At 34.6% G+C, this 18,382-nt stretch overlaps 1 protein-coding gene across 3 annotated transcripts in view; it reads left to right on the forward strand.

The window, feature by feature from the left end:
• LOC144445501 (uncharacterized) overlaps positions 1-18,382 on the forward strand; it is a 61,837-nt gene extending 43,455 nt beyond the window's left edge. For all 3 annotated transcript variants that reach the window (XM_078135084.1, XM_078135086.1, XM_078135085.1), the window contains one exon: positions 15,631-18,382. The gene's annotated coding sequence lies outside the window, so the exon portion shown is untranslated. The remainder of the gene's footprint in view (positions 1-15,630) is intronic.

Raw genomic sequence — 18,382 nt, forward strand, 5'->3', positions numbered from 1 at the left:
TTTATTTGGCAGAACATATTTCAAAATATTAAATTTCAATTTTTAGTTGAAAGTGCTGGTGCCTACAGGTTTTGGATTTACCCCCTTGTCACAGCAGAATTGTATCATGACATAAGGCAACCAATGGTTCATGTGATATGTCTTATAAAATGATAGCACAGGTAGTGATACATATGACATCACACAATGTAATGATCATGTGATAAGGGTTATATCATAATCACACAGGTAGTGATACGGATATGTAAATTCAGTGGTTGATATTAAGAATCACTGTCTAAGTCTGGTCCAGTGATAGTGTAGCATTTGTCAGTCCAAAAATAATAACATGAAAGTGTTTGTGAGTCAGCTGTATCACCTTGAAAAAAAAATAATACACATTGCATCACCGTTAGTGTACAATGGCTATTTCACCCATAAGGGTTAATCTGGCATGATGACTCACTCAAAGTCTTTTTCTATAGGTATGGGCAATTCACTGGTCAATACATTAAAATGACATTGTCAAAAGACTTGAAGCTGGACCTCGTTAAAAAAAAATTACCTCCTTAGAAAAGACAACAGGTAGTTGTTAGTAATACCATATACAAAAATTGTGATAACAGCAGTTAAAGAATTATATAATTGTTGTATGGACTGTTTCGACACAGACCAAAACAAATCACCAAGATTACAAGTATATCCAGTACAATGCCATTTAAACTTGTCAAAATTTAAAGGCCAGCGTGGGAACTTGTCCAAACTTGACCTCCGATTTACCCAAGCGTCCAAGCCAGGGTTCATTTAAATCCATTAACTATTGTTAATTTCCCATGCTTGGTAGCCATTCTAAATATTGACAGTAACTTGACAACAATGAAATTTACATATAAAGGTTTGTGTAGTCGTTACAGTCACTCCTGTCAAATTTATCGCTGTATCTTGTCGGGACAATTGAAGTTTATTATTGTTGATGATGAATTTGTCCTTTGATGGGTGTCCATTTAAATGGTTTATTCATGAATCAATATCTCTTTAATTGCTTTCACTATAATAGTTTGTAAAAGTTAAACTTTGTATGTACTGAAGTGAAAGGTCTCTCTGTGTTTTATTAAGTAATTTGTTCCAATATCAGGTTAGAATTTCTAAAATAAACTATTGCTTTCAAGGACCAAACAAATCCATTACCTTGGGTTGTCACATGAGTTGTAAAATTATATCATACATTATAATTAAAGTTTAAAGTTACAAGCCGGTCAATTTAATAGTAATGTTATAAAGTACCATATTGAGCTCTCAGCCTGACTTGATCAACACAGCACAGAGACTTGGCTATCTGACTTGACATACTGGCTTGACAGTATAGCCCAGAGACTTGGCTATCTGACTTGACATACTGGCTTGACAGTATAGCCCAGAGACTTGGCTATCTGACTTGACATACTGGCTTGACAGTATAGCCCAGAGACTTGGCTATCTGACTTGACATACTGGCTTGACAGTATAGTCCAGAGACTTGGCTATCTGACTTGACATACTGGCTTGACAGTATAGTCCAGAGACTTGGATATCTGACTTGACATACTGGCTTGACAGTATAGCCCAGAGACTTGGCTATCTGACTTGACATACTGGCTTGACAGTATAGCCCAGAGACTTGGCTATTTGACTTGACATACTGGATTGACAGTATAGCCCAGAGACTTGGCTATCTGACTTGACATACTGGCTTGACAGTATAGCCCAGAGACTTGGCTATTTGACTTGACATACTGGATTGACAGTATAACCCAGAGACTTGGCTATTTGACTTGACATACTGGATTGACAGTATAGTCCAGAGACTTGGCTATCTGACTTGACATACTGGATTGACAGTATAGCCCAGATACTTGGCTATCTGACGACATACTGGCTTGACAGTATAACCCAGAGACTTGACTCTCTCACTTGACATAACTGGCTCAGCTGAGTGACATTGTAAATGTAAAGCCAGATAGCCAAATCTCTGGGCTGTCAGCAGCTAGTAATGTACTATACTGGCTCACCTGAATGACATTTTCAACCCAGATAGCCGGTCTGGACTATCCATCATCATTGAGCAGTAAAGCACATGTACAAATGACAAACCTTAAAAGTTACTAACACATACCCATTTCAATGAAATGTACGATAGACCTGTTGCCCATTCCTAGATGCATTGCACGTCTCCCCATACAATGCCATGTATTCTGTATCAGCAGGGGGTTTGCATACACTACTTAAAGGTATAGTTTGCACATATGCTTGACAATACCCTAGGTTTACCAGTAAACTCCTTCTCTGTGATTGATGGTGTTTAGTCTTTGTTCTACAAAAGCACTCACAACTAAAGCGGTAAACATGTCTTTCAATCATTTTATGATGAAAATGTCATTTCAAATGTAATAAAGACAAAACAAGCCTAAATAAATGTAACAACATAACCAACATCATCCCATGCATATCTCAGAAATCAACTGTTTGATTTCATTCAAACCTAGCATATAGGTGAGCCATCACCATGAAATGTACAATCCACTACTATTCAAACCCAGCACATAGGTGAGATGTGCCACCACAGCCATTTGTATGTATAGTTTTTTTTCCAACCAACTGAAGACGAATTATTGATCTGTTTTCTTTTCATTTGGACTTAACACAAGGTTTGACATAGCAGACATTATGTAGTGTGGTTTTATAAACCCCTGACAAAGCTACATTCTTAGTTAATAAGATCACTATCAAAATCTCAACAACTTTCAATTAACACCATCATAAACAACAAGCTTGAAGACAAATGTCTGAGTAGTGAGATTCCTTGCACCTAAAAAAAACACAAAAGAAAACAACTTTGTATAAAGTTCAAAGCCCATTTATTTATGTCTGTTGCTAAACAACTATTTGCCATAAATATGCAATATAAAGGCAGACCGGGTTTACATTATCTCTGTTATGTACAGTGGAGGTGACCTGGATTTTAGTAGTGTAGTAACCTAACACACTTGACGGCAAGGGGTTATTAAAAATTTATAAATACTTGGGAAAGAACTAGAGGAAAGAAGTATATGATTAACGAATATACATTGTCCATTCTCTAATTAACTTCTATACTTTTCACTAAGGGAAAGTGTCTGTACTAGACATAGATACAGCTAAAATAGGCAGTGTTCACCAGAAAGACTATATATAACATATAGTTATGTTCAAAGTTGATCATTTTAGATTGTTGGTTTACTTGATACATGTAGATAACAACACTTTTACTGCTGAACATAACAAGACTGTTATTGGGGTTAGGAAGCGGAATTAAAAGAAAAACCCTCTCTTCAATCACAATTCTGCTGTGTTCAGTAGTAAAGGTGCTCTTATCTAGACAGTAAAAACAACCTCAACTTGCCAAATGGTCGATGTTGATCATTAAATGTACGCAATGTATGTACATACAGTCATCAGACAAATACTCCCTGTTTTAGCTGTAATATACACTAATTTTATGGTGTCATGATGGTCAATTAGTTAGAGTGATCGGCTCTCAATCTGCAAGTTGCTACTAACCTCACAGCTGCCATTTCTTTCTAAATGGCTTAGGTTCTTCGGCAAGATTTGAACCATGATTTTGGCTCAGTGTGAATGTAAATGGGGACTTGGTAGGATAGAGGTTGATATGTGAATGAGTTAATCCTGAGCATTTACAGACAGCAAGGATAGTACGCTCCTAGGGAATTGAGGAAGTATAAAAAGACTTGTGCTGCTATAGGTCCATGCCAGGGGTAATAATTGTTAGTGTCTTTAAGTTGAACAGTGTGGGAAAGTGCTATTTGAGAACTTACTCTATATTAACCATATTATTAGATGCAAATGACAGCATAGCAGATGAGAAATACAGTAAATAAAATTTATACTGCTCCAACGTTAGACGCTGTGATTGTATTTCTTGCATACATCTTCGTCTTGCTAATATTTAAGATATCAATTCAATATTTTACAAAGTTTTAAGACGTGTTTAAATCTGAAATATAAACTTCATCTCATGTATACAAACCTACAGACTGCCTTTTGTATGGTTTCTCTTGTATCGTGAATAACATGAAACATTCTATTTAAAAAAAAAGAAAAAACTCCTGTTACAATTGTTTGGCCACTTGTATGGACTCTTAGAATGTCTGCCTTGGAAATGTCAGAGGTAATGTTTGACTACAGTGAATTACTACACACCTTGAAATTTACAGACTACATGCATACAAACTAAATTAATTGTACCCCTTTATTACACAATAAAACTTAGTGTCAATATATCACATGAATAGATACCATCATCGTTGCACATTTCAATAAGAACTCAACGATGGGAAAGAAACTTGTCAAAACCTGCCAGTACTTCTTTACTGGTGTTTAGTATAAGGATTGATTGAATTATGTTGTGTAGCTTACTAAATAAAAGGTCTTTTTTTTGTTTTGGTTTGGACAAGTGGGTGTAACATTTTGTAAGAACAATGGTGTCAAGTGTCAATGCCTTTGTATCAGTTTACACAAAGCCTTCACACCTCCAATCAATCATTCTGACCTTGAACTTGAGTATACACCTGTATAATTTTGGCCTGCCAGTGTATATTGTGTTAAAATATAATGTGAATAGACATTTCTTCAGCGCTAGAAATAATGATTTTGTCAAGGACAAGAGCGGAACTTTGTAAGTCAGCTGTTACTATGATAGAGTGTGTTTGACTAATTTGATGAACGATGGAGGGAGGGGGGAATGAGTAACAACCAAACTAAAATTGAAACTATTGTAAAGATGGAAATTTTCACTAAAGGCTTGTATTTGCTTATTTTGCTGGATAACAAAATGCAAAAATAAGTAGTGACTAAAATGTCTTTAGCGTAAATGCAATGTACCAGTCTGGTTATTAGTGAAAAATGAAACTAGATGTGAGCTTTCTGAAGACTGTATAATCGCAAAATTATCTTGTAGTGAAAATATCTAGGTTTAGTGTGTTGTATGTTCTAACTGTGGTTAAAGTGGCATTATTTGATGTGTGTTAAGGAGTCTAATCCCATTCCTATCCTCAAACTGTACTCCCTAGCTTGAATAAAACTGTATACCCAATGTACAGTCAGTCTACTGTGCTCCCACAAATTCACTCGAATTAAGATTCAGCAAAGTACAATACAGACAGGGAGTAGTTGAAATGTCTTGTCTGAAGTACAATAGACTGGGTCCATCTTAGACATACAAAGGAATTGTTATTAAGTTTGAACGTGGATGTAATATGGTTTAAAAGTACAATGTCTTGGGACCATCTTAGACAGAAAGGAATTGTTAAATTTGAAGGAAAAAGACAGATAGTTTAACAAAGGGTTTAATTCAGTGACTAGATGCAATATAGAAAGTAACACTGAGTGATTGTATGTGGTTGTTGTTGTATCAGTAATTAAACTGTCCTACCACAGACAATGTCTTATGGTCCAACCCAACCTTTATCATTTGAATCAAGGTGTATACAGTACATTGGATCTGTATTAAATTACCTACACTGGGTGATTGTATGTGGTAGTTGTATCAGTAATTACTAGTAACTATCCAACCACAGACAATGTCTATGGTCCAACCCAACCATTATCATTTGAATCAAGGTGTATACAGTACATTGGATCTGTATTAAATTACCTACACTGGGTGATTGTATGTGGTAGTTGTATCAGTAATTACTAGTAACTATCCAACCACAGACAATGTCTATGGTCCAACCCAACCTTTATCATTTGAATCAAGGTGTATACAGTACATTGGATCTGTATTAAATTACCTACACTGGGTGATTGTATGTGGTAGTTGTATCAGTAATTACTAGTAACTATCCAACCACAGACAATGTCTATGGTCCAACCCAACCATTATCATTTGAATCGATACCCTGTATACAGTACATTGGATCTGTATTAAATTACCTACACTGGGTGATTGTATGTGGTAGTTGTATCAGTAAATAACAGTCCAACCATGTAGACAATATCTATGGTCCAACCCAACCATTATCATTTGAATCGATACCCTGTATACACAGTACATTGGATCTGTATTAAATTACCTACACTGGGTGATTGTATGTGGTAGTTGTATCAGTAATTACTAGTAACTATCCAACCACAGACAATGTCTATGGTCCAACCCAACCTTTATCATTTGAATCAAGGTGTATACAGTACATTGGATCTGTATTAAATTACCTACACTGGGTGATTGTATGTGGTAGTTGGATCAGTAATTACTAGTAACTATCCAACCACAGACAATGTCTATGGTCCAACCCAACCATTATCATTTGAATCGATACCCTGTATACAGTACATTGGATCTGTATTAAATTACCTACACTGGGTGATTGTATGTGATAGTTGGATCAGTAATTACTAGTAACTATCCAACCACAGACAATGTCTATGGTCCAACCCAACCTTTATCATTTGAATTGATACCCTGTATACAGTACATTGGATCTGTATTAAATTACCTACACTGGGTGATTGTATGTGGTAGTTGTATCTGTAAATAACAGTCCAACCATGATATAGACAATGTCTATGGTCCAACCCAACCTTTATATCATTTGATTCGATACCCTACCCTGTATACAGTAGTTGATCTTTGAAATGAAAAAATTACTGACCTCTGATCTTGTTATAGTCATGTCTCAACGCCACAAGTTGTTAATCTTCTCTTTTGGAATATACTGGTCTCAGATGGTGATTTTTTACCTTCTGAGACTGGTTTGAGATGGCTACTTTTTGCAAACTGAGACTCTCAGTTCAACGTTTTCGGTACCCTTACATACCTCACAGTATATATAGTAGTCTTCATATAAAATACATAGAATTTGTAAATATTTTGGTATTTCAAAAATATAGTATTGAGATAAAAATTTATTTTTCTAGTAGTACAGATGACATTTTAATATAGAAATGCATATTTACTATTGTTGAAATCGTAAAATATTTCATCCAGTGTGAAACGTTTACAATGCATGTGTTGTTGTCTGTAGGTTATGTACGCTATATTGCTTTCGCGCCGTTCAAAAACATTCCATTGCATTTATACATGTGTTTGTTTATATCAGTGCAAATGATAAGTTGTGTTGAAATTGTTAATATTTTGTCCAGATGTGAAAAATAAAAAGAGTAAATTTTGGGCTATATTTGCTGTATTGTTTTCACTTTGTTCAAAAAGTTTTCATTGTTGCAAACCGCAGCCTGTTTTACAGGAACGAATTTATTTTGTATCGGTGGAGTTGATATTTTTTTATAAATATTAATTTGCATCATTAACCTTTTGTCCAACATGAAAAATAAAAAAGTAAATGTGTTATCTTTTAGTTATATATGCTGTTATTGTTTTCACTTTCTTCAAAATTATTCATTATGATAGACTTTATTTTGTATCAGTACAGATGATATTTTCTATAAATATTAACTTGCAAGGAAATCGTTAATGTTTCATGCTGGGTACTATCGTTGGGTTATGTATGCTGTTATCACTTTTACTTTGTTCGGAACCTTTCCGTGACAATAGAAAGGGGTGTAAAAAGATTACGTAGTCATTGTTGTCATTGTGTTAATCGTTACCATGTATAGTGTTTTGTACCTACCACAGTATAACAATACTAAACTATGCTTTGTTCAACCATGTGAACGTCTGGGTGTCAGCAGATTCCAGCTCAAAAATTTACATTTTAACGAGAAATGGTTATATTTAGACGATGTGTAATTGCACACCAGAATGTTTTGACCTAATTTTTGTTTCTGTAATTAGTTGAATTTTAGTTTTACTACAAAACAGTATGCAAGGAAGAATATTTAAAATGGTGATATGAAACTACGAAAATGTTGAAATATATTTCATGACTCTGACATTAGTTACAAATTATGAGTGACAGTTTGTAGAGATCCAGTCATAATTTTTAGACTTTTATATTTATTTTTAACATTGCTTTATTTTTTTGGCTAGTACAATTATTGCGTTGCATCATACATGTTGTTGTTTTGTGTGTTTTTGTTTGTTTGTTTGGTTGGTTTTGTTTTGTTGTTGTTTTGTTTTATTTTTTGGGTGGGAGGAGGGGGTAAATAGTACCACACAGACAGATTTGAATTACACCTTGGACAATTTTATTAGAAATAACATTTCCACATGAAATCTGTTGGTACTTTAAATCCTAGTTCATGCAAACGTCGCAACATTTTTTCGTGAGAATGATTTTTTTGCTTGGCATCATAACTTTGTTTTTGGAAACAGTACCACACAGACAGAATTGAATTATCTTGATGACTTTAGAAAATATAATATTTATACATACTACTCTATTTTTGCAAACATTCTGTATATTTCATCAACATGATACAGTGAACATTTTAGAAATAGTGCCACACAGACAGACTTGAATTGCATCTTGAAGAATGTCTGAAAATATTTTCTTTGTTCTTTGCATCAAAATGAACAATGTATTGGAATGTCTGCCCGTTTGTCAAAACAATATAGGTTGCATGCAACATTGAATCTGTAATTAATCATCGAAAGTATGCGTACTTGTAACAATTCAGAAGTCTGTCCAACTGTAAGTTCTCAGGACTGTGCACGCCATTGTTGTAAGGAATAAGAATCCCAGCTCATTCCTTACATGCCATTGTACTATTGATTCTACTTGTCTACACACCAACTTAATGCATTGTCCACATAACAATACCCAGGCACTTGTTGTCCGAAACAATGCAGACTTTTAAAAAATCAGTCTCAAAAATTTCAAAATTTTACGAAATTTTTTATTCTGTGTGAAAAAATTTTGGATAGATTTTACAGTATGCATACTTAAAGTAATTTTTGGTCTAAAAGATTTTTGATTTCTGCTAAAAAAGTTGAAAATTTGACAAAATTAGTTCATGTGAATTTTGTGATCTGTAAATTTTTTTGCACTGTACATGAGTATTAGATGGGGCTATAGGTATAGGGGCTAAATCGTGAGAAATTCCATGTTTGACTGCCTCATAGATATGTCACCATTGTGTTAGGGATTCCGTCACATTTTTTTTGTGGTGAACAGAATTCTAAAATGTATGCGGGCACAGTAGCAAACCAAAAATAGACAAACATACAGTGGATATAAAGACGAAGACATTGAGAATTTGGAACTGAAAATACCGAAAAGAAAAGCGAAATGATGATATTCTCTTTTCTGGAATCAATGAAATTCATGCTAGAATGCATTCATGACTACCAAATACTTGTATGTAACAAACGGTCTTCTAACCCAACCTTTGCCCTAAGACAGGGGTCATCACAGGGTCGCCACTTTCCCAAGCCCTTTAGTGAGTGTGTGAATTCTAATGAATTGTTTCTCTACATTGTGTATGTACAATGAAGCAATCATGATACATAGTGAATTTATTGCACATACCAGACTGCAGTAGTTAGCTCAAGGTTTCATTGTCTTTTGGTTCAGTTCATGTCAGACTTTCTTCCCCACAAAAAATCATATTAACACATCCAACATGTTAGTAAGGAATTTTTAATATGACTGTCAAAAAGTTAAGATAGAAAAGAAAGTAAAAGAGGTCCCAAGAAAATAGTTATGCCAAAAAGTTAAAATAGAAAAGAAAAGAAATAAAATCAAGAAAAAAATTGAAAATTTAATTTTTTTTTTATTTTAAATAATTACATGAACAGCTTATTTGTTATGATTTGTCTGTAATAAAAACTCAAACTTAAAAATGTGCATAAACACAAATTGGTAACGAAACAATTCTCATATCCTCTGCAAATATTTTAAACCTTTTACAAGTGGTAACCTGGAAGATTCTGACTTTGTATGTGTGTGTCTCAGACAATAATGAATAAAACAGCAAAGAAAAAACTATAGACATCAAATCTAGGTCCAAGCTAAAAGACTAGAGTTATCTGTCACACTATTTTGTTGATACTGCAACATAGAGATAAAACAAGCTACAAGGTGAACAAACTCGTATAGAGACACAAACACTAGTACAATACAGTACAATACAGCACAGCACAGTACAGTACAGTATAGTACAATACAGTACAGTACAGTACAGTACAGTACAGTACAGTACAGTACAGTACACACACATATAATATAGTACATACAATACAATACAATACAATACAATACAATACAATACAATACAATCATACATACATACATACATACATACATACATACATACATACATACATACATACATACATACATACATACATACATACATACATACATACATACATACATACATACATACATACACACACACACACACACACACACAATACAATACAATACAATACAATACAATACAACACAATACAATAATATAAACATTATAGATTAGGAAAAGAAAGGGGACAAAATTGTGAGTCAAACATATACACCCATATTTACAATTAATACAACTCTGGTGATCAGAATGTGGTATTACTATTATTGTTTGAACTTTATTTCTCCCTTGACCATATCACTCATCTAGTGCTAATAAATATAACAAGTTTATGGTTGTCATCACTCTCTGACATTGACATTCCAAAAATAGTATTTGATTTATTTCATTTCATTTTTCACTCACCACCATGGATAATTAGACAGAGTCTGTGTCATATTACAGTTTATATAAACTTCACCGCCAATAGAAAGTGATCAGTCATGTCAAAAAGTACAAATGATAGTATTTATTATGGTAGACTATGTGTTTATATGTACAAGGGTGTTGATCTGTACATGTATATTCAGTAGCCTTATGTGTATAACACTGTAGAACTTTGTTTGGGGTTCAAATGAAGAAGCGTTCGTTATCTTGTAGACAACATTATATTAAACTTTGAACAGGAATAACTTCTAATAGTTGAATAATCACAGGAGATGAAGGGTAGGAAGAATGTCTTGTCCCATAGATTCATCATTATCATCATCACCATTTCCATCATCATCATCATCATCATCATCATCGTCATCATTGTCATCATCATCATCATCATCATCATCATCATCATCACCATCACCATTTCCATTATCATCATCATCATCATCATCATCTTTTAAGGAACATCTATTCCTGTTTAAACCCAGTTACAATTTTAAAAAACGGCTAAAAATACATACAAGGGTAGCAGGGTGAATGTACTCTAGTAGAGTACATGGTGCGATTATAATGTCTCAAATAAATGTAGAAAGATTCTATAGTTACAAATACAAAGATAAAAGTGGTACATGTAGTATCGGACAAACTTTAAATCATCGTCATCATCATCATCATCATCACCACCACCACCACCATCACTACCACCACCACCACCACCACCACCACCACCACCACCACCATCACTACCAGACTAAAGTAACCCTTGTCATGGCTAAAACCATAGTATTAATCCCACGAGTCTAACTTTGCAATAACTGGTATCTTGACCTCACAGTCATGGCTATAATCCTGTCAAATACATAAACTATTAATAATTTATTCATCCCTTGAGAAAACAAAACATCTCTGTGATTTGATTTTCTTCATGAAGGTTAAAGGGAGGCCATTCTTCCTTTGGTATCCTCTGTGTAGTGTTTGAGAACATTTCAAAATGGAATGCTTTCCAAAACGCAGCTGTTGTAGCTTAGTTTTAGTTCAAGACTTTTGGGACTCACAAAACTTGAAACAACTGGTTTACATTCTATACATTTTAAATCTGGTTCTAGAGTGTCTTAGTTTGTTTGGTAATGATTAAGACAAAACTTTGAAGTAATACAAAGAACAATGAAAAGCAAAAATAAAGGTAATGAAATTGCAACCTAGCCAATCAGATTTTGATCATATTGGAGAAACTTTCAGTTAAAAAATTTTTGACATACACAGCAGTGTGCCCTCTCTAATGATAGCCAAATTTTGTTGTTGTGGGTCAGTATGATAACAACTTGGCATTTCTTGTGAGTCACCACATAGTAAGAGATAGGGGAACACCAAATTCTGGTGCGTCACTAGAAATTGTGGGCATCAGTAGCGCGTCAAATTGGCTTAGAGGGCACCCTGATAGACAGTGTTTGCCACAAAATGACAAAATTTCAATTTTTGAAAAAACTACCTTTTAAAGCTAAGTTACAAAACATCTTGATTTAATTAAGGTCATTTTGTTAATGATTGTCATAATTTTGTTACAAATACAAACTACTGACCATAATTGGCATAAGATGAATGACATGTATATGTAGATTAGACTGAGTTATACCACCTAGAAGAACTCTAGTGCAGACAGAAGCAAACCACTCATTGCCACATAATGGGTGACAGGTTGTAGCCAATATGACCTCTGACCTCATTAGAAGCGTACTTGTAAATTGATCTTCCTGTATTGGTTACTATGTTGAAGACTCAGTGGGCGTCACGGTAACCGATACCATGGAAATAAACAATACATGGTATGTTGTGCAAAGACTATTGGGATTTCAACTTGTCATGAGATTAAAGTCTTATCTATAGAATACTGGGTACAAGTCACATTGTTTATGTAATTTTGAATCTAGAATGTGAAACCTAGGCCAGATAAAACTTGCCTGGGGTCATTCCTCAACTCAATCTTTTCAAAATATTTGATGAAAAAAAGTGTGAACAACCATGTTTGTAGTGGATATCTATACTTCAGGTTACACTATACCAACATACTTTGGTAGTGAGGGTAGGGTTGCACTGCCCACTAGTTTGATGGGGGTGTACTGCCCTGGTCCAAAATCCCAAACACCAGTTTTGACCAATATATACTGTCATTTTAAACCCATGGAAGTATTGGACCAGATCCCATTGACATGTAGACCTGGATGTCTGCTGGATGACTCCTAGTTTGTACATGAGTGTCCCAAAATCTACACTAACATTTAAGATCAAATGTATGATATAACATCATTTACATTAAGTGTCCCATAATGGTGTTGATAATGATGCTGTTGTTAAATACATTCAAATATTAATGGAAACCCAGCACTGTAAATCACATTAGCAGTAAATTTTAATCTCATTATTAACATTTCAGAATTAAGTACAGAACTTGTTATCATTGAAGACGTGAAAGTTTTATAAATAGTGTTCATTAGAAGTGTGAAAATGAAGATCACTGATCAGCAATGACATTGATGACAAACCCCCTCCCTCACTCCGTAAATATACAGAGTTTATTTATTGACATTGTGTGATCATCCTTAACAGACTACCAATTTGTATGTGGTACGGTAAGTCTAGATGTGATGTTTTAGTAGTCTATGTGCCCTGGATAATTACAATTTCAATCCCTGACTGTGTTATTATTTGGAAATTCTCAGAAGGTTGTAATCATTGGGGAAAGTAATAAACAACGTTCTTATGTAATAGTGATTTGATTGACTTCATGAAATGAACAAATTTGAGCCAATAATACCCTTGATAGTATCACACTGTTATGGTAATATTTTTAATCAAAATTTAATTATAGAATTTCACCACCCATTGATTCAGATTTGTTAACAGTAAATTCATTCTTGTTCTTAGTTAGATAAAGTATTATCTAGTGTGATTTTTGTTTGCTAAAAAAAGTCAACTGCTGATCATATCTGCTCATTACAGACCAGTGGCAATATCAGCTCTAGGAAAATCTAGCATGTGTGAATAGATGTGTGTTTGACTGAAGGTGGAATGTGTTCTCAAATCCATGCTGCTTATTTTCTGAAGTACAATAAATAAATTAGATTATTTCATTTATATAATATGCATGTAACATGTAGACAAGTTGAGAAGGAATAATGTATAATGATTGCGTACCCCCACCATGTACCACCACCACCCACCACCATCACCACCCACAACCCCCATCACCATCAACACCACCACCCACCCACAACTCCCTCTTCTGGCCGATGCATAGCATTGATATGTACTCTGTAATTGTCAAGTTAAACGTGATAGTTCACCACTGTCTATTCAAACAAGGATGAAGTGTCCAATTTTCCAGGGTACTATTGTCAGATTTTCTGGAGTACAATTGTCATATCTTGCAGGAAGCAATAGTCAAATTAAGTTTCGAGGGTGCAATTGTCCAAGTTTCCAAGGTGTTGTCCAATTTCCCACAGTGCAGTTGTTAAATTTTTCGGTGTGCAGTTGTCAAATTTTCCAGGGTATAGTTTTCAAATTTTCCAGGGTATAGTTGTCAAATTTTCCAGGGTATCGTTGTCAAATTTTCCAGGGTATCGTTGTCAAATTGTCCAGGGTACAGCTGTCAAGCTTTCCAGGGTATAGTTGTCCAATTTTCTGGGGTATATTATTTAGAGTTGTCCTTGGCGTTCTCAGTAAACAGTATGATGTCTAAAATGTGAGAAGTGGCTGTATCATTGTGTCTCAAGATTTATTTACAAGAATTATAATAAAACCGTGCCTAGATACAACACAAGGTCAACAACAAATAAGTGTGTTACCTGTATGTATTTGATGATATAAGTATATAGACTGATCAGTGTGCCCTCTAATGATAGCCAAATTTTGTTGTTGTGAGTCAAAATGAGAAAAACTGGGATTTCTTGCAAGTCACCACATAGTAAGAGATAGGGGAACACCAAATTTTTGTGCGTCACTAGAAATTGTGTGCGTCAGTGGCACGTCAAATTGGCTTAGAGGGCACACTGAGACTGATTATGCTGTAGGTGTAATAAACTCGCAGTCTGTAAATCGCAATCCTCTTCAAAGGGTATATTTTCGGTCATCTGAATGTTCTCCAAAACAAACTATAAATCATTTTGTCTATTCTTCCTTTAATAGGTTTCACTTCTTTTCAACAGAAAATGTTGGGTTTCAATTTGTTTCACCAGAACAAATGAACATCTGTACAAAGCCCTCAAAACGTGAGAAAAAACGAATACTGGGTTAAAAACCTTACTATAGGTTAGATGGTCAATCAAACTTTTATTGTCAAGTTTTCACCCAAGTAAATGAATACATGTAGCCAATCCATCAATACCCAATAAAAATGAGTTTTAGGTAGACCATCTAATGTTGGGTCAATTGGTCTATCAAATGATATGACCTCCTTTTTGGAGTAAGACCTGGCAATTTTTTATGTGGCTATAAACAGTAAAGGAGTGAAAGGCCAAGACTTGCTTCATAAAACTTTGTTATAATGTATTTAATCACACTATAGGCATCATAGTAGGATTCTGAGGAGACTTCCTTGATGTGTGTTAGTGATAGGGTGTTATTACATACATATGGTGTATGCTGGGGTGTCCGTTACCAAGGACAACAAGAACTGCATATAATTCAATACAGCTGTTGGTCGAAAAGACCTAGAAATAGTTGTTTATGTTGATGGCAAGTCTGTTGTTAAGGTGATTGTGGTTGTAAATCTGTCTGCATTCCAATCTGTCATAGGTTTAGTTGTTATTTGATGTTCAGAATTTTTCCCCTAAAAAATGACTATCAGCCAACCAAGGTTATTGATGTATCTTGTTACTGTGACTCAATGAAGTGAGATTTTGATGACTTTTCATAGTCACCTAAAGATACTTTTAATTTCATTTTATCTATAAATACACACATGATAACTAAAATTTGATTTTTTTTCATTTCTTTCAGGCATCAGCTGAGATTCTAGCAGTCGACAAGAAAGCATTACAAAGAAACTCAGGAATGTTTCGCTGTGTGAGCGCCCTCTAGTGGCCAGTTATGTTTGTCATCATGGCGCTGAGGGCGCCCTTCACAAAGAAGTCATGTTCGTGGGTGCATACACCAGCTGCATTCAAACAACTCAGTCTTCAGAAAGTATTTAATTTGCAAAGAGGCATTGCTGTATTTCAGTAATTATGGTGACTAACTTGTGCCTTGTTTATGTCAAGAAATGACGTTTGATTTTTGAGAACATTGCAGGCATTGTAAAACTGTAGATTCTACATGAAATTTCATGTAGGGTCTAAGTAGAAACAAACCTGAGACTGCCAGAAACGTTTCAATCTGATAGACTTTCTAAATCAGGATATTCCATTGTAATGATGGGGAGAGCAGGGTTAAAATCTGAAGGGATCAGTCTTAATGTAGATACACATTTACAAATTGAGAAGCTATTTTTCACATTTCAACCAGATCTATTTGTCTGATTTTTGTCATTTTTAGTTGTAAAAGTACTGATTTTATTGATAAAATGTGTGGGTTATTAAAATTGTGTTTATGATTTATCAAATTTGGATGATATCAACTGTATATTTATGATTTTTCTTTCTGACCTGAAAAACAAACTTTCATGTCATTTTCTGAAACAAAATCATGGTTTGCTGTCACAAAAAGTACACATTGGAGTGTACACAGCGTCTTTGATCGAGTTTCATTTTGTTGTATTTCATCACTACTTATGTCAACATTGCCTGTTCACTTAGAAACATTAATTATTCATTCTCAGCAGAGGTCAGAGGTTGTGAACTTATCACTTATCATTAACCAATCATTGGACTGCAGAAACACCACATGACAGTCATGTGATTGTATCCTGGCAGTGAATACACCATGTTCCGGTTATCAGCCAGATAAAAGATTTCATGGTTTAGCCTCTAGGAGTGCTGTTGATGAGCCATTTTAGGGCCGAAAATGAGGACCAGAAAAGTTGAATATTGTGTCATGTAAAGACAGCAGACATGTACTACTAATTTATGTGTTATTTTTACTTTAAAATCAGCAGCTTAAGTTTGAGCCCTCATGTTGTCAAATGTGGGGTGTCCTCTTGAAAACCTTACCTGCAAAGTGGCTGAACTTCAGTAGCCAGAATATGATGCATTGCACTTCTTAAACTAACCTTTATCACTTATTAGGATCTCTTTCCAAAATAACTGCATTTCAATGTTTTTATCCAAAACAAACCTTACAGCATTTCCACCTTCCAGAAATATTGCATTTTGCTAACTTTTTGAGAGACTGTAGCACTTTGGTCTTGTCAATTTGAACTCTATTATACAAGGGGATACACGGTGAACTCTGAACTTTGAACCCCATGATGCAGGGAATACTTATACATAGTTCATTATTTGAGATGCAATGTTATAAGGAATGTATTTACAGTTTTTGTCAAAGTTTTGAAGTTTTCAATTTTCAGTCATTAATTTCAAGAATGCCTTAAAAATCCACCACCTTCCAGTCAAACAAATCAGTATTCGTATGTGTTTGGCCATAGACAATGAAGTTGAAGATCACTTATTACTGGGTTTTCCCTTCATTTTTGATGTCCATATTCATAATCAAAGGTTGCGAAAAACCACCTGTTTATGCATCATGTATGGATGTAGTTTTGATTTAATTTACATAGTGTCAGTTATCGGAATGGTGATATTATTCACCAACTATAGCTAAACTTGAAGTTGGAGATCACTAAGGTAGTCCTATGTCAAGTGGTTATGTATACCAGACAACATGGCATTACAGAAAAAGTTGATTCACCAATCAAATCTTCCCCCTCCATTGTCTATGGTTTAACAGATTTGCATTAACCATGTACCTGTCTCAGTGTATCAGGGCTAGGATTCCCATTGAGCATGCTCAAAAGAGCAAAGCTCATTGGCTGTAATTTGAATATTTAAATTTCATTTCAGTAGCCAATCATAAATTGTCAAATACCATGTTCTTTTTTTTTTTGTGTCATACCCCTCCAAGTGGTGCAACTCTTGCTGTACAGTGTCAAAAAGAAACAAAATCTCTACCATTCTGTAAGTTTTTGTTATTAGAATGCTTGGTGGAGTATTTACCGTTCATGAAGCAAAGAGAAAATCAAGTCCTTTATCATACAATCTAACAAAATCCATGTACAGTGTAGTAGAGTTAAACATTTGAAAGCACGTTGTCATGTAAAAATAGACATTTTAAATTTGCACAGGTTTTGTGAACAGTAATATCACTGTGTGAGGTACTCTTTTAATGCACAAAATAGATATGTATACAGCGAGGAAATTTACTTCACTACTTGCACTGGATAAGATAAATAGAACACGAAACTGAGAATTTAACAGTATCTGAGATCATTTGACAGAACTCGCGAGGTTCTCACGATAATAATGTACATATTTTAAATTCACTTCACATCTGGTACTTGAATGAATGTATAGTATCCAGTATTAAAAACAGATAAGACCATTTTACAGACGTTGATAGAACATAAATTCTGTAGATCTACATTTTCTAAATGATTCAAACTTCATTCGTATGATGTCATTTCAAAATGTTAGCCTGACTACATTGGTAGATCTGTGACGCCACTATGCTCAATATATTCATGAATGTAACAGTCACAAATCCAACAACACAGAAAGGCTATTCAACTGTACTGTCCCTTTACACACACGCACACGCA

Source organism: Glandiceps talaboti, chromosome 14 (assembly GCF_964340395.1).
Source record: "Glandiceps talaboti chromosome 14, keGlaTala1.1, whole genome shotgun sequence".
Lineage (NCBI taxonomy): Eukaryota > Metazoa > Hemichordata > Enteropneusta > Spengelidae > Glandiceps > Glandiceps talaboti.